Here is a 9,162-nt window from a genome sequence, read left to right on the forward strand (position 1 = left end):
CGACGGAAGGACGAATACATAAAGGATCTACACAAAAGATACCGCTGGAAGACTCCTGAACAAGCGCCTAAACTTGGAGACTGTGTCCTCATTCAAGATGATTGTCTACCCCCTACCGAGTGGCGGCTAGGCCGCATAGAAAAGCTACATCATGGCTCCGACGGTCACATACGGGTAGTGGATCTCCGAACGCAAAACGGAACACTAACCAGACCACTCGTGAAGCTGTGCTTTTTACCAACCACAGACCACCGCGAATCCGAAAACCAAAAAAACCGAACCGATAATATCGCGATATAATAAAATCACTAAATTAAATACTAAAACGAGAAACACGCCAATAAAAAACCGCTAAAAAATATTAAACCCTTGAAACAATAAAAACCCTAACAAAATATGGTCGATCAATACGACGACCCATTCATGCCACATATCGTAGCGCGATTGCCCATATCATTTCATTCTATCTCATCTCATCTCATTTACCACAGATTACCATAGATGTAGATACGGCAGTTGCAAATACGCCAACCGCTCGCTCGGTAACCAATGTGCCAGGCAACGGGCCTGCACCAGCGCCCCGAACGGTAGTTGCAACAGCATCGGCTGCTGCTCCGGCAACCACGCCAGCAACCGCACCGGCAACAACGCCGGCACTTGTACCGGTAACCGCGCCTGCAGCGGTACCTGCACCCGCGCCTCGTGGTGGCACCCGACCACCACCGATCACATCGAGGACTTCGGAGACCCATCGGACAAGGTGCCCCATCTGTCGACGCCCACATCGTCTGCATCAGTGTGGAATATTTAGGGGTATGCGACCTTTGCAACGGCAGCAAGTTGTCCAGGCCCACGGGCATTGCCTCAACTGCCTGTCGCACACTCATACTACTCCAGAGTGTGAGTCACGAGGGCTGTGCCAAACGTGTCACCGGCCGCATCATACGCTGCTACATCGCAGCTCGTCACGCGAAGTGAACCGACCACCCAACCATCGCGGCCGCGTATCTCGACTTCCACCCGCCGATCACCCCACACATACACACCATACTCAACACATCATCTTTCATCCCACACTACACACACCACACTCAACACATCATCTTTTCCCCACACTCGTACAACAACTCAACGCATCATCATCTACACCACACCTTTCGCACCACACATGAGGACACCAAACACAATCAACAAAAGGAACTGGCGGACGGCGCCAGGTCTCTTTTTGATTCGATCCGTGCGCTTATACATACGTGTCATACCAGTCGTCAATCATTCTCCCGCATTTAATTCGCTTGTATTTTTGCTACCAAAGACATCGCCAAATCAACGGGTAAGTGCCGCGAGTTTTTATCAACAATCTTTCTACCTTGTACGGTGCAAAAATTGCAGAATTTTCCTCTTAGTGCAACGGCACAACAACAAACACACGCAGAAAATTATTTGCAATGGCTGTAAAACTATTTTGATAATAAAATTTAATAATTTGTAAAAGTTGCTCTTGCGTATATCTTTCGAAGATGAAATTCGAAACATTACTAAATACAATGAAAAAAAATTGCAAACCATGACATATAATATTAAAAATGACCGAAACGACACTTAGAAATCATATCATCCGCATTGGAAAAGCCGGCATAAATATTTTTTTAAAAAGATACCGCTCATCCATTTAAGGTTCGATTTTACATCAAATATTTTAAAATAGAGTCCAAATAAAAATTAATAATTTTAATTTCCTGCCATGTCCCGTGGAAGTTTCTCTTATTTACCCCCAAATTATCGGGACTATATAAAGCTTTCAGTATCCTGCCCTGATAACGCCTATGTTGTTCCGAATAATTACCTTTAAGTTTACCTAACTAGGAATGGATCATATGCATCTTTGCAGCCGATGATGGGGAAATCATATCAGTGATCAACTTGCCATAATTGCCAGCCTTATGTTTTTTCCTCATTGCAAAGTAACTTCTGGAAAATATCACAATATATAATTTTTTGAAGTTATACTTCTTATACGAGTTCGGAAATGGTTGCGATAGATTCAGGTTGCGCAACCGTGCTCAATATGAATCTACGCAACCTTGTCTGCGAAGATGTTCGAGCAGCAAGCGAAGCGGTGACAATCGGCGACCGCTTGTTCGTTTCTTTCGGCACAGCTCGGCTTTTCTACCAACAACACAATGTTGCCATGCTTATGCTGTTGTTTTTTTTTGTAGAACAATGTTTCAATTTTTGGTTGGTGACATATTTAATTTAAAATAAATTCTGTTGGGATTCGAACCTACGTGCTCCTCGTCACTTTTGAATCGCTTACCACCAACACCACCACTGACACTTGAATTGCGTTGTCTTAATTATGGTTTTGTTATGCATGAAAGAAATATACAATGGATCGCCTATTGTTACCTCTTTCCTTGCTGATGCTGCGCATATGTATGTTTGTTCATTATTGAAGTTATACTCCTTTTTCTTTCCTTTGTCTTTTATTTCTGCGAATTCTCAACTATTTTATGTGCCCTTTTATTGAAATACCCTGCGTTGGCCGTTGAAAAATTAAGGCTATACTTTACAGGATTATTTCTGTAGTTAGTCTTGATTTACATTTTTTTGGAAATCGACCCGCTGTGAAGGTATATCGTTTTATCTGACAGCGTGAGGTTTAAGAATTTCATTTAAAATTTTGTCTTGTGGCAAATTAGAAATGATGTTTCTTCGAAAATCGTTCGCTTACAACGGATAAAACGACTTCTGTGTGGTGATTTTAATGAATGAATTACTTTTGGTTGAAATGCTCTGCGTTGGCCGTTCTATACTACTTCTCAGGATCATTCATTTCTTCAAAGAAATTTATGACCTTTAGAAATATGCATATTTGCATTATTTCGTTGTCATTTCCATATTCGTAGCAATAGAATTTCTATGGCATAAGTAAAGTAATGGCCACCGATTGTCACCCCTTGCCGCTGTAGCAGCTTCGCCTACAAACATGCGTAATGTACATATGTATGTATGTATACGTATCGACGCAGCTTTTTGCGAGAAGCACCAGAAAGTTGTGCAATTTATGATTTTTGACTTTTGCCATCGTCGCGAAAAGACGAGTTGTTGGCAAAGGCATGCTCGGGGAGATAATAAATTATAATAAATTTATAAAATGTGAATTTAAGTTTTCTAGTTTTCTTTCATACAAAATGATATGCATTTCTTGGAATATCACTAAGAAGTATAACTTAATCCGCGCGTAGGGACTCCACGCACCTTTTTTTATTTGAGATATCCTACAAAAATGTCAGCTTTTATTTTCGCCTCTGAAAATTAAAAAAAAAAAACTTCAAATATTTGAAAGCTTCGAACTCATGATTAAGAGCTCTTATAAAATGTTTAATAAGGTCCAACTTCAAATGCAATAAAGGGGGGCATTATAATAGTTTTAGGATTGACATTTGCTTGTAGTTTCATTATGCGCTTTCCCATTTCTTTGACCGTAGAGAGCAACTTTATTCCCATTATACCAACGGGAAAGATAAAAGATGTATTTAGTATACCCATATTGCATTCCAGCCAAAAATTATTTATTTATTTATTTATAAAACGTGAAACAATAATACAATTACTTTTCCACGAAAAAAGGAGCACTGGCTGCCAGGACCTTCGGCTCGCTGATGTAAATATAAAATGTATAGTTATTGCTTAATTAAGTCTTAGGTGTAAAAGTTAATAAAATGTACTGTAGCTAATAGAAAAGTATTAAGAACAAAATAAATAATAAGTAATGGGAAGTTTATAAACATAATCATATTTGTGGTTTTAATCCTGTTTGTACTAAGAATGCTGATATTTTTGTTACGTTTTCGGAGGAACTCGTTTGTAACAGAGCAGACGGTATTTGGTCGTCGAAGATATTTTTCTAATTGCTGCGAAATGTGGGCAGTCGTCGAGTAAATGATAGGCTGTTAAAGCTAACGACGGGCAGTGTTGGCAAACTGGTGGACTAGAACGATTTAGAAGGTGCGCATGTGTGGCAATTGTGTGTCCTAGGCGTAATCGGATAAATGCTTTGATGTCGTTGCACCGGCAGCTGGCGGGATAACTTGGTTTTATCCTGTTCGGGTTATTCGCAGTATATTGGTGCTGGATAGATCTCCAAGTCTCCATATGTGAGCTATATTGGAGCTGCGATATACATATACAAGTCTTTTTTCATAATATAGTCAAAAGTTATTAGTGGTTCTTTTGCTGCGAGTTTAGCCCGTTCGTCTGCCAGATTGTTTCCTTTTATGCCTGCATGTCCTGGAACCCACATTAGTTTCAAGCGATTGTTATTCTCGATTAATTTGCTCCGAATACAGGAAATTAAGTAGGACTTGTTGTTTGTATTTATTACCGCGTGTATGGTTGACTTGCTATCAGTGCAGATAACTGCTTTAAAACTAGATTTTACGACGAAGGATGATTGCGTTGAAGATAGCGACAGCTTCAGCTGTGAAAACCGAGGCGTAGCTGGGAAGTATTCCTGCTGTAATTGTTCTTCCCTCGGAGTCAACGACGGCGAATGTTGTGCTAATGTCGGTTTTTGAACCATCTGTGAAAACGAATTTCCAGTCTGGGAGCAGTGGAGTTGTATATTCCGCGAAAAGGCGTTGAAATACTGTGCGGGAGGTACTACTTTTTCCGTATTTCTCCAAGTTTAGCATGAAACATGATTTGTTTATCATCCAAGGCGGAGAAGATACTTTTTGGCGGAGAGAAGGGAATGTGATATCAAGCTCTCTGGCGTATTCGATGCAGAGGAATATTGACGACTTACGACTTGTAGACTTTTTCCGTTGCAGCTCGGATAACACTGTTTTGTAAAGAATATTATTGTAACAAAGAAACAGCTTCGGTATGAGTTTTTTTTTTTTTTTTAGGTTAAGTGTAAATCTTTCTTCGATTGTGGGTAGCCCCGCTTCCACAAGTATGAATTGTGTTGGCGATGTCGGAAAAGCGCGAAGACTTCTGCGCACAGCCATGTGGTATGGGGAATACAGTAACTTGATGACACTTTTCGCGCAGTTGCCATAGATGGGTAGGCCATAGTCTATCTTCGATAATATAAGAGCTCTGGTTACATTTATTAGATGTTGACGAGTTAATTAAGCAGTGTTTGGATAGATATTTAATAATGTTAGACTAACGTGTGCTTTCTTAAATATAAACAATGTTCTTTAGAAAAGTTAATTTTTTATCAAAAATTAAACCTAGAAACTTAAGTTTATTAGCGCTTACAACTGGAATATTGTTATAAACTAATGTAAAGTAATTACATTTGTGTTTGCGGCAAACATGGAAATTCTTACATTTGTTTAAAGATACGTTGGCTCCAGATGATTCGGACCATATACTTAAATCAGCTAATATATTAGTAAAATCTTGTTTAACAAGGTTTAGGTCACTTAGTTTAGAGACCAACAATAAATCATCAGCATAGCATATGTAAAAAATATTTTTATACTTATCAATTATGTGACAAACTTCATTGAATGCAGCGGTAAACAAAATGACAGATAGCGGGGAACCTTGGGGAATACCATTATGTAAAGGGAAATAATCCGAAAAGGTGTTATTTACTTTGGAAACAACTCTGCGATTAGTGAGAAAAGACTGGATAATTTTAAGGATTTTTCCACCAAGGTTCCATTTTACCAACTGACGTAAAACTACATGAGCTCCCACGCGGTCAAAGGCTTTCTCGAAGTCTATACTTAGCACGGAAAGGTGGTTTCTATTGGAAAGAGCAGTAGAAGCATAGCTTTCGAAGAGGAGCAAGGCATCAATGGTGCCATGCCCCTCTTTAAAAGCCACTTGCTGCGGACTAATGGAGTTATTGTTTATGGCATACCACGAAATACGATGAGCTATAATTTTTTCGAAAAGTTTACCTAAACAGCTAAGCAGTGAAATGGGTCTGAAACCTGATGCTTCTGTTGCAGGACTACTTGACTTAGGAATGGGGATAATAATAGCGTTTTCCAGGTTTGGGGGTAAATACCTTTATTTAGAATGTTGTTGTATAACTTAATTAATCTGGCCATCAAACATGAAGGTAGATGTTGCAACATGGGGTACGATTATTCTGTCGGCACCCGGGTTTTGCCTGAGAAAGAGGATAGTGTAGACTCTAGTTCAATATGTTCTATATTGCAATCTGTGATGTTAGACAAAGTATAAGAGGAAGTACTGAGATATTTGTTTTTGTCTGAAATGAAAGTGGCATGAAAGTTTGAGTCCTGCGAGTATTCTGACCAGTATGCTGCGAAGTAGTTAGATAGCTGTTTTGCGTTGGCGATAGGCCCATTAACATTACTTATGGAGATCAACTGGGATTGCGGGTATATTCCAGATAATTTTTTAATATCGGACCATGCTTTTTTCGGGTTTGTTTTATGGTTGATAGATTCCGAGAAATTATTTAAGCTGTCCCTTTTAGATTGTTTTGCTTTCCTACGAAACATCGCGTTAGCCTTTTTATACATAATTAAAATTTTGGTTTGATCTTGTCCGTCTATATTCCGACCAATAAAAGCGCTTTACATTTCTTAATTGTGATAGCTCAGGAGACCAATTACGGCACAGTTTTAGTAAAGATTTTATTACTGGATTGTGGAATGGAGAGGTGAGCAGAAGTCCGAATAATTTTTGTAATTGTGGCAACTTCTTTGTTGATATTGTCCGAATAGGGGTATTTTTCATAAAGGTCGCTGGCAGTATGTTGAAACTTTTCCCAGTTCGCTATATCTGTTAGGAACTTTGGAATGGGTTGGGCCTTAAAGACTGACGGAGTGCGTAAAATAGTAAGAATAGGAAGTGATCGCTGCCGTGGAGGTGGGGAAGGGTATTGCTAGTTAGTTTAGGGCGATGTTGGAGGAACATAATGTAAGATCAACAGAGGTAAAAGTTTTGTGTGTGGAAAAGTGAGTCGGTTTGTTGTCGTTAAGTAAAGTGAGGTTTTCTGAAAATATCATATCTTCTATGATAGCACCTCGATTATTTGCAAAGAGTTGATCCCCAAAGTGGACTCCAGGCGTTAAAGTCCCCAACTATAACGAATGAAGTAGAAACGATCGCAAAAATGTTTCTAAGTTCGCTGCATGTGAAGTTTTGTAGAGGTGGTATATAGAGGGCCACTGATAGTAAATTTGAAAGATAGTGAAATTTCTATTGCAATTGTGGCAATATTTGAAGTAATGGAAACTTGTCTATGGAGGGTATCGATCTTTTATCAAAACTGCAATGCCTTGCTTGTTAGTTTTGTTTTGAGGCAAGTTGTAAAAATAGCTTTGGTACTGATGGGGTGAAGCTGCTGACTTATCAGCAGCAATATTAGTCTCTTGGAGACAGAAAACGTTTGGCGAATGTTCTTTCAACAGAAGTTCTAGTTGCGTGTAATTGTTGAGGTAACCGTGCATATTCCACTGTAGGATCTTAAACATTGAAAGCGGGAGAGAGATTGTCACTAAATTAATATGCTATGATAACAAATATGTATGTATGTTAATAATTGCATTCGTCTATAGACATAAATTACTCTTTTCGAGTTGTTTTCATTATGTTGAGGTATAGTTTGGTTTAAAGAGAGATTGACAATTGAGGTGTCAGCTGTCTCTTTCATGGAAGCGTCTGCTTCTGTTTTGTTTCGGTAAGCGTTAGCTTGCGAAATGATGTTTGCGAGTGTAGATTCGAGATTGAAGGGAGTGTGTAATAGAGTTTGCGGAAGAGGTGTAAAAGCGGAAACTAAGGCATTCTTATGTTGTTGATTGTTGTTGTTTTGTGGTGAGTGGTTAGGTAAAGAAGAAATTATTTGAGGTGGGTTAACAGAAGAAATTTCAGATGAAGTAGTAATCGGCGATTTGTTTAATGAGATGGGTGGAGAGATTAGAGATTTGGAGCTTTGAGTAGGGTTGTTATTTGATTTTTGTGCTTCTTTAGCTGCCTCGGCGAAAGAGGAGTTAAGCATCGATGGTGTTTGTGCTTTGTAAAGTTTAAGTGCTTCGCGCATGGAACATTTGTTTTGACATTTTATTTTAAGTATTTCTTTCTGTTTGCATGTATTTCGGGCACGTGTTGGCAGATGACGGGTGGTTACCAGAGCAGTTTGCACAGAGCGTGCGAGAGCATGGGGGAGGATGGGGAAGATTGCATGACATACATACGGGCGCATTTTTGCAGTGTTTATGGTATGACCAAGCCGTTGACAAGTTTTGCACCGCATTGGGTTAGGGTAGTAGGGTTTCACTTTAGCACTACGCCAAGAAACGTCAACTTTATCTGGTAGCTCGAACCGATCAAAAGTAAGTAGCACAACTCCAGTGAATTGTGAAACTCCTTCCACAGTTTTCGAAAATTTGTACACTCCGACTACGCCTTGGTTACTCATATTTTCAATTATTTCTTTTCACTGACATTGTTTAGGCAGGGTGCATAGATTGTACCTTTTACGCTATTAAGATTGTCATGATATTTTACAACAATTTCGCACACACACCATGTAGCTTTTTAGTTGAAATGAACCTTTGGGCAATTTGGTTGTTTTTCACAAGCAGTAGCAGATTGCCAGCACGTAATTCCGAAATCGAAATAATTTCTTTACTAATAGCTTCTAATGCTTTATGTACGGCGAAACAAGAATAATTAGAGATAGGTTTCGTTGAGTCGGAAGCACTAATAATAATAAATTTAGGGTTTTCTTTCCTAGACTGAGGCAAGTCAGGAAAATTAAGGGCGTGTATGAGGGTTTCTTTCTTTTTGGATGGGATTCCGAGGCAAGCAAAGCGAACCTGTTATTCCGAGGTTGGGTGGCCTGGGGCCATGATTATTATGTCTACACACTCGATTCACTTGTTTAGAAAACACTTGTAGGAAAAACGATATGCGGTATAATAATAAAACAGAAATTTACCAAGCGAACACGTGCACGTAAGACGGATGTGTACTGTGCGAAATACGCAAAAGATAAGCCGAAACACGTCTACACAGAGCGAGCTTTAGTCGATGACAGCCAGCCAAAAATACTGCATCTTTTAGTCTTCAATAACTTTCAACTGAATTGCACATATTTAATTGCCGTTAATAGCATACTAGAGGTTTGATAAGCCATTCAGTTGAATTATAAGCACTTAG

General features: G+C 39.2%; 1 pseudogene; it reads left to right on the forward strand.

Annotated features, from left to right (window-relative positions):
* The first annotated feature begins 2,558 nt into the window (after positions 1–2,558).
* Positions 2,559–2,760, forward strand: LOC120781060 (annotated as a pseudogene).
* The last annotated feature ends 6,402 nt before the right edge of the window (positions 2,761–9,162 follow it).

Source organism: Bactrocera tryoni, unplaced genomic scaffold (assembly GCF_016617805.1).
Source record: "Bactrocera tryoni isolate S06 unplaced genomic scaffold, CSIRO_BtryS06_freeze2 scaffold_25, whole genome shotgun sequence".
Lineage (NCBI taxonomy): Eukaryota > Metazoa > Arthropoda > Insecta > Diptera > Tephritidae > Bactrocera > Bactrocera tryoni.